The sequence below is a fragment of the Phalacrocorax aristotelis genome, chromosome 4 (genome assembly GCF_949628215.1).
Source record: "Phalacrocorax aristotelis chromosome 4, bGulAri2.1, whole genome shotgun sequence".
Lineage (NCBI taxonomy): Eukaryota > Metazoa > Chordata > Aves > Suliformes > Phalacrocoracidae > Phalacrocorax > Phalacrocorax aristotelis.
Window position 1 is genome coordinate 13,855,287 of NC_134279.1, and position 9,420 is coordinate 13,864,706.

A 9,420-nucleotide genomic window follows, 5' to 3' on the forward strand; every position below is an offset into this window, starting at 1 on the left:
ATTTTAAAATACAGAAGTTAGATTTTTTTTTTCTGAAATATTGAAAGGTAGAATAAGTGTGAAAGAGGACTTTACCTCATTTTCACTCAAAAAGTACATGGGATGTATATGGCATGTTGATTTTCTTAGTTTAGACGTAGCAGAAAACAAAATGCTTACACAGGGCCTTACTGATATAGGAAAACCATCTGGAAACTGTGGTGTTTTGTGAGAAAAAATTTCTTACAGAGACTCTCTAGTTTCTTTTAAACTGTTTTGCTTTAAAGAAAATGAGATATCAATTGTCCTCAAAGACAAATTTATATTTCATAGCATATTATTTCAGCATAAGAAACTACTTGTCATTTAGGAACATTCAAGCTCTGCAGTTAGTAAATGTCTTTATGCGGCTGGCGCCTGAGTGAGGCTCTCAGAACTGGTATGGAAGACAAGATTGTGAGGAGAGACGTGCTGAAAGCAAACAGGCAGGGTGTGGAAATCAGCCATTAAGGTTTTTCTCATAAAGTAACAACTTCACACACTTCAAAGTCCTTCTCTCTTTCTTTAAAACCGGGACTGAATCCTTTGTGTAACCTCTGTCTGCTGCTGATACTTGTAATAAGTGAAAAGGAGCAAGACTGCAGCGATTTTGATTTTATAAAACTTCATTAATCATTGACATGGAAACAAAGACATTCACATCCAGCCACATTGTGCTCCCATTGGCAAGAACTGTCAAGCCTTGAACAGTTGCTCCAGGTTTGGCTCCTCTCGTATTTTAACAGCCTCAGCACCAAATACTTTGCATTGGAAATTAGTCACTTACTGCAACAGTGGAATGAAAAGGATCTGTATGATTTGGACTTTCTCCAAACCACAATTAAACTTTAAAAAAAAAAAAGAAGCCAATTTTCTCCAGTGGAGAAAAGCATACATTATTAATTTATTAATTTATTAATTTATTAATTTATTAATTAGCTGTATTGTTCAGCTCCAGCTTTTGGAGTTGGGCAATTCTTTCTCTGTTCTAGGTTTTAGTAATAATACTGCTTTTGATTTAGTGCCCTCTTCTGCTTGATAATGTGAGTGCATGTTGCCCAATAGTTAATTCTCAATTAGCCCTGACTGGAGAATAACATTTCCCAGTAACTACTGAGAAAGAAAATAGCCTTACGCAGGAAGAAAGACAACAGGATTTTTTTTTTTAATCAATAAATCACATTATGGGAAGGTGATCAATGAATCTCCACAGATTTCAGTAATTTAGTTTAATTACAGAGAGGGAAAGCGAAAGAGGAAGTATGGTCTTGATACATATTACTGTCTCTCTTCTTCCACTTATTCTCTATATTTCCCCCTTAAATTTAATCAGCTTGTACACTGCTGTCGGTGCCAAACTGAGAAGACAAAGTACAGGCAGCCCAACATTCTGAGGCAAAGCACAGAAAATATAGCAACGTATAACACTTTTCCAAGGATGCAAGCAGAGCTCACACATACATCTTCTGAAAGATCATTAAGTCATGAAGGTTTAAAATACAAAAAACTATCACTTAAGCCATATTTTTAGGTAATTAAGAGACACTGAATCTGCACATGAAGCTGATACAAGTAATTAACAGAGCACATGAAGAGGAGTCTTCTATTCTGCAGAAGTTTCCCATTTGTTTGTTATACAGGAGCTGGTGAACATCAATCACAAACAGCCTTTCAGATCTTGCTCAGGCAATCATTTGGGTTTGGGAACACGTCAAGAGTAAACAGGAAACATTTGCAGATAGCTAAACTGCTAAGCAAATCATGTCATTTCAACCACCTGTTTAATTACCTGTAATCCAAGCAAGTGGCAGGAACAACACCAGCACAGAAACCTCCAGTTTTAGCCCTTCTTCCCATCCCAGTAAAGTCAGAGGAGGCAACGTCTCCCACAGCATTCCAAAGGAGTAAGGACAAGAATGCAGAAGAATCCATTTAGCCACAGTGATGCCTATCACCCTGGGGTAGACCTTATTTTCATCATCCTGTGCACCTCCTATCTTTTGCAGCAGGTGGGCAGGGCAAGAGTAAAGCATATAACCAAGAAATACGCTCCCCAGGAGTGGAGCTGTCTACATAGCAGCGCTCTGTGAAAGCAGAGCTAATTACAGCCACCAAAGTACTACTCAGCTGCATCATATATATGCATTTGCTCACCTGCTGGCAAACACAGCAAAATAAGATCCTGATCTTCTCCTCGTCTCTCAGCTGGTAGGAACTCTGTGTCCTTCCCACCTCTCTGGTAAAACAGAAGTTGGGGTTGGTTAGTTGGCTCAAAATTTATGATGGAGAGGCAAGGACAGAGACCAACAGGTGAGGAAAAAAGCACAGCTTCAGTTCTTGGCTTTGGGGTTTTTTGGGGTTGTTTTTCTTCCAGAAAAACAGATAAAAAATAGTATTTTGTTACATCATCAAAGCTTGCTGCAGAGACACTTGGTTAAAGTATTTCACTCTCAGATTTTCCAGATTTTGAGTACCAGCTTGAAGTTTGAATGATCTTTTTCAGTAATCGTCTTATGTTTTAAGAAGCAAATGAAAATAAAATGGAAATTCTATATTGACATCAACACGGGCAAAGAGTAAAACTGAAACTGTTAGTTTGCCTTCGCCTGTCTCCAGCATTTCAGCTCAGTGAATTGCTGCTAGCAGCAACAGGCTGTCATCCTTCACGTGAGCTAGTGCCAGAGATGGGTGAAATGCTTTGCCAGCTGCTTTTGCAGACACTTGCTGACTGCAGATGAGCAGTTTGAAGTTGGACAAATTTGGCAATCTCAGGCTTTACTCTGAGCATTGAAGTGTATTGTCAAGAAAAAACCTTTTCCCCATCTCCTTTAGACCTGCATTATGTCTGCTCTCTGCTGTGATCTTGTTCTCTGTAAGGAGCTAATACTCTTTCACCATTTTCCATGGTCCATCCACAGCCTTTGTGTAGCAACCCAAAAATTGACTTTTCTTGGGTTGAAGGGCAGAAAAATACTCATCTACGTGGTAATTAGACTCAGTACTAACATGACTGATTGATAAAAGTGATCAATGATGGCTAGGGGCCACCTAAACAAGTGAGACAAAGAATTTCAGATTCAGCAACAAGGCATTCTGCATGCAGTTATTGGTTACTTATTTTGAAGAGCACCCCTCTGCAAACTGCGAAGTATCTCTGTTGTTAATCTAGGGTAATCAAGTGCTGAAGCAGACCATGCTGTGCTGCATGTCATCATTTTTTAATAATATTTTTTATATATTTATAATATATTTATAAATTATAAATAGAGTTTACAATATATTCCTAGTTCCTTTGGCTTTCAAGAGTAGTCTCTTTTTTTAAAAAAAAAAAAAGAGGCTCTCTGAAACAAAGCATACATACAGGCTACCCTGGGACTCTTACATTTTTTGAAATCAGAAAGACTGAAAGCTTTGGAACGCACATCATAGGCTCTGCTTCAGTTGTTCAGGCATCTGGTCCCAAGGGCTACTATATTTTGCCATGTACCCGAGCAGTTCCAGAGATAAACAGACATTCAGCAAAGCAAATTTTGGAAACCTTACTGCCAGCTACAGAAATTAGAAATAATTTCTTTCACTGGGAATTAGTGAAAATGAGGAAATGGAACATTTAAGAGTATCCATCATAGGATGTTTAATCTACCAGATAAATAAATACAGATTCTCATCCACCAAAACATCAAAGACACTTATTCCAGTGGCTTTGTCTGCAAAAATCACAGTGGCTTTATCCTTTAAGCGGAAGGCAGTAGTATGGCTTCTTGAAGCTTAGGAGCCTGATTTTGCCTCTGCGTTATTCCAAAGCAAGTACAGGGGCAACAGGCTATATTTTTGCTGGAACACTACTATCATTTCCTTTACAATGGGGGAAGGAGCAGGTGTTGCTTTGTGCTGTAATTTCACTTTCAACATCTTTCCAAAGTTCTGCTTGAAGAGAAAGTAGTCAGATATACCTTATAATTCACACTTTCTGTATAAATTGTGTTTTATATACCATATTTGGCCCTGGTTTAGAATTACCACCATTCTATGATGCTGTAATGCTTTTTAGCAGGTGTGGGGCTCAGAAAAAAATGTGTAGTAGAGGCACACTCATGCACATGCCCACAGCACAACGGAGGGACAGGAGAACAGTGTCATGCAAATCCATTATTCATTATAGATTTTTAATATTATTAAGATAACACTAACAAGACAAGAATATTTAGCTATTCTGTTCTTTATTAGTCCCTAAGATTCTTTGTCCAGTTGAACACCTGTGGCATAACCTTCCACAGGAATTTTCCTGGCCATCTGTGAGCACTCAGAGAGGGGCTTTACCATACTGTAAATTGCTCAGGATTGGTACAAGAGTGTTCTCTCAAACCTCTGTGTTGTTATGCCATTGCTGCATGTCACGGCCACAACAGAACAACACAGGAAGACTACAGCAAGATGGGTAAGGTTTGGTAGAAAGAGGGCCCAGCACCGCAAAGGTAGGAGCCACTGCTTTTGATTAATGATGATAACTTCAACCGGTGTTATTTTGATTTTCATGCTATGAAGTACCTATTGCTACTACTTGAAAATGGGTTTTGTTCTCAAAGCAGGAGCCTTAAAATGTTTCTTCCTGGATAGTATTGTGCAAGGAAGGGTAGCATCTGAAATGTTTATGCAGGGGGAAAATCAGATCTTGTACAGCTAAATGTCCTGTGCTTAGAATTGCAGATCTAAACCTGGGAGCAAACAAAGTTGTTAGGTTCCCTGTGACCCAATTTAAAAATACTAACAGGTAATTTTTATAAGATTTTAACTTAGTTAAAACCTTTTACTTAGCATGGAATGTTACAATAGTATAATTATGCACCACAGTTTGGACCAAAAGTGAGAAATCAGTGTACATAATGAGAGAACAAAGACCAACAACGAGTTCACCTGACATGGTTTCAATTCAGTCTACTGCTTCTCTTAGCACGTGTACTTATTATACACTGGGTGGTGCTTTGATGGTTACTACTGGATGCTACTTTCTAAGGCAGAGATGTTAATGACAGAAGTGTCTCTAACCAACTTAAATAGGTCGTCTGTTGCAGCAATGAATACTGGTCCTAATGAGCACTCTGTGGTATGACAAACTGCATAATTTCTTTTATGACTCTAAGGAAGAGTATGAGGTTTCACACAGGAATCAGCTGGTTGATTGCCAGAAATATTTCCATTAAACTTTTCAAAGACTTCAGCACTGCTTACTGGGAAAAAGCAAAACGAATCTGGTTTAGAGGAAGCAACAATGCAGGATGTTTAGCAACAGACTTATGAGTCAGGTCTTTTTCTTTGCAAAACTTCAAAGCAAACTGTAAACTTGACTGCAGGTTATCAGGTAAGTGAATTACAGCATATAAATACTACTGCTGCGTAAATCACGCTTATCTGTTGGCTTGTGAAAACTTGCTCTGCTGCCACCACCAGAGCCCAGCTTCAAGGAATCCCTCATCTTCAGACGTATTGCTCAGGAATAAATGAATTCCCCTGTGAGCTGGATGCATTCTGCTAAGCCTTATACTAATATCTATTTGCTTAATTTCAGGCATGAGGTAAACCAGTTGTGTTTGCTGAGATTAGTGATATAGGTGGCTTCACAGCAGTGTGAATTTGGGGCCAACAGCCACACACAGAATTGCTGTCCTCTGAAAAGAAAGGGAAATAATAGTATATTCTTACTCAGGCATGCTCTCAGCATGAATTCAAGGCTTCATCTGAGGATTTTATCCATTAATATTACTACTATCCCTTCACCAAATAATTGGTATTTTTTAAAAAGTGAACTGGATACTAATTTGATTCTCACACCAACATTCTTTTGCTTTTTTTTTCTTTGAATTCCCCCAGAAATATAATTTCTTTTAATGCAGACTGAAAGGTAAGCTCCATACCCTAAAGTGCTTACAATAAATACACACGCTAAAAAAAAACCCAAAATTAGTTATTTCATAACTGGGAATGAATGCATTCTAGCTCTTGGCTTGTAAATCAGAGAAAGTCAGCCCGGCTTTCAATCTTCCAGCGCTAAGTAGTAAAATGTTTGATAAACATTTCTTTTATTTTTTTCGCCAACCACACTGAATCAGAATGTAGTAAGGGAGTCTTTTTGTAACCTTGTGATGCTATATTCATGAAAAGACTTTTTTTTTTCAAAAAGAGCCCGAGCAGTTTAAGCAGAATGCAGTAGATGCACATTCTGGTAGCAGGTGCATCTATTTTTCACGTATTTTCAATTTGTTCCATCAAAGGCACTTCCCACAGCTTGCCTTCCCTCCCACTCCCACCCCTCTCAGTTACCGTCTCTGCCTTCATTAATTGGATTGGATATACTGGGTATTTGTCGCCTAAATCGAAATCTGGAATAACAACTCAACAATTTTTAGGGTTGCAAGATGTTTATGGGGGAAAATAGATATTCCTAACTCTATTGCTTTCTCTGTATCACTGCATTTACATGTCCCAGAGTGGAGATAATTTCTTGGGAAATTATTTTTCTGATGTGATATCCTCAGGTGCCCTTAGCTTTCACTTTGGACAAAAGCACAGCTTTGAGAGGCAGAGTCTTGCAACTTTCCTGCACGTCTCACTCACATTCAATAAATAGCTGTTCCCTTTCACACCATTATTCCCAGTAACACAAAAAAACTCTATTTGGTAGAGGAATATATCTTACACTAGCATTTTGTAAATTATTTTAGAATTGTAGGATTGGCTTTGCTTTAATTTTTTTCTTAGTTTTGAATGCTGAAACAACATGGAAAAATATCGTGAAGTTTAAAAACAAAATTTACCTTTTATGACAAGAAGATAAGAGGCATTATCTGGTCAGGCCACGCCTGGAGTACTGGGTACAGTTCTGGTCCACGCTATACAAAAAGGATGTGGACAGGCTGGAAGGGGTCCAGAGAAGGGCCACCATGATGATCAAAGGACTGGGAAGTCTGCCGTATGAGGATAGGCTGGGAGAGCTGGGTTTGTTCAGCCTTGAGAAAAGCAGGTTTAGAGGGGATCTCATCACCATGTACCAGGACTTAAGGGGTAGCTACAAAGAAGATGGAGACTCCCTTTTTACACGGAGTCACATGGAGAGGACAAGGGGTAATGGACACAAGTTGCTCTTGGGGAGATTCCAATTGGACATGGGAGGGAAATTTTTCACAGTGAGGACAGTCACCATTGGAATAATCTCCCCAAGGAAGTGGCTGACTTGACCACATTGGACACCTTCAAGAGTCATCTGGACAGGGTGCTGGGCCATCTTGTCTAGACTGTGCTCTTCCTAGAAAGGTTGGACTAGATGATCCCTGAGGTCCCTTCCAACCTGGAATTCTGTGATTCTGTGATCTTATTTTATATTGCAGTAGATGATAGAATAAGCAACCATGCATTTGCAAAGGAGACAAAGCATAATGATAAGGTGGTAGAAGTGTATTTAGAACATACATTTTGAGGATGCAATGCAAAATAACTTTCTTTGCTCCGTTTCCTTCTCCTCTTGTGCTGCTGCTCCAAGAATTAGTGTATGAATTGTTAACTAGCAGCAAATAATTTTGAGAATTCCTGGCCTGGGAGGTTTATATGCTTAACTTTCTAGTTAAGCATATACCAAGATTCAGGTTCACATTTCAACCAAACTTTCTATCCCCTCAGTTTTCTAACCCCATCCTACAGTCCATTTTGGAAAGGGGAGTCACGGGAATAGCAAAATAGTAAGATTATTGTGGGCAAAGTTTTTTATTCTATAAAGTAATAAAGCCAACTGAGCGAGATACTAGCAAAATTTTAAGAATATTATATTCAGTATTTTTCATTAGCATAAACTAAAAGTGCAGAGAGACTAATAATGAAAAATGTCTCAAAAAAAACCCAGTCCAGAAGGTTACAACTTCACCATGCTTACACTGAGGATAACAAGAGAAGAGTTCACTTGTATGGGGCAATAATCCAGAAATCCAGTATCTATATAATTTAAACCAACGTCCAAAGAACAATTTTTGCCTAGAAGAAAGCTACAACTCTTGGGTCTTTATCCAGTTTGCATGGGACTAAGATAAAGCCATAAATAAATGGTTTGGCCTCTAGCCTTTACAAGATGCCAGCAATGGCTCCCAAACAATAAGAAATACTTCAGTTCTTTTTTGCAGCATACTTGTTGGGAGCAGAAATACAAATTCAGCATCAGAGAGCACGTGAAGACTTACCACATGCTGCAATTACCACCAACTGAGAAAAAAAAGAAAGGTGAAGAACAGGAAACCACATGTTGCAATTGTAGTGTGTACCTTTAGGGTTCCGTAGCAACTTCTTCAGGTGTCTTCTCCTCCACAGAAACTGGAAATGGAGACAAAACACCAATGAGAGACATTGGAAACAACTCACTCAACAACAAATAGTCGAGTAACTTGTTTCCTTTAGTCCAAAGGATCCTTTGAACTAAAGGGATACAATTTACAAAGACATATTACACATACAGACACTTCTCCTTTTAGCTTTTTAATGCTTATTGTAAAAGAATTTAGAGGCCAAACTTCTAAACTCCTTTGAAAATCTCCACAATGATGATGTTAACACACATCATCTTTGCATTTAATTATATTTTTCAACTTCAATAGGAATATAAGATTGTTTATACCTTCATTGAAATGCTGTAATGTTCATAAATACCAGTATCTATATTTTTCTTTACAGCAATGCAATTTAAGAAAATTATATCTTTCAAATTAAGTCAGATGTTAAAAAAAAAGTGTGTTACATCACATGCAGCACAAGGGAGAATTTCTTGTTCTTAATGAACTTTACACCTAGCCCCTTAGCAGGGCACTGAGCTCAAAACACCCCCATGGTCCAACTTAGCAATACCTACTTCTACTGCATGGCATATAATTTAAAAATTAAATTTTCTGCTGACAGTATGATGCCAAACACAGTCATTGCCAGCAGCCACATTGCATCACTCGATTTCTGCATGCTCTTGCAGATAGTTCAGTGCAAACAGCCATTAGTGCTTTTCAGAGACAAAACATTTCAGACCCAGCTGTACTCTTGCACCTTCTGAAGTTTGCCCTGACTCCTCAGCATCAACGTCCTGGCTCCTTGAGGATATGTCAGAAAACTCTTGAGCTGCTGAGGCCACTCCTTCCTTGACACTCTCTAAGATTTCCCCACAGGCGGAAGAAGCTGCAACACCCAAGACTTTGCTCACAGTTTCTATGAATCAAATTAGAGAGATAATTGTCCTGTCTTTCCGTTCACTGGCATGAATAAGGGTGAGCAATCAAGGCTCACAAAACATGAGGTACCTGCCTAACATACACATTTGAAGTAACTGAAGACAACAGGATTTACCAGATGATTAAATTTTATCACACAAATAAAAGTTTG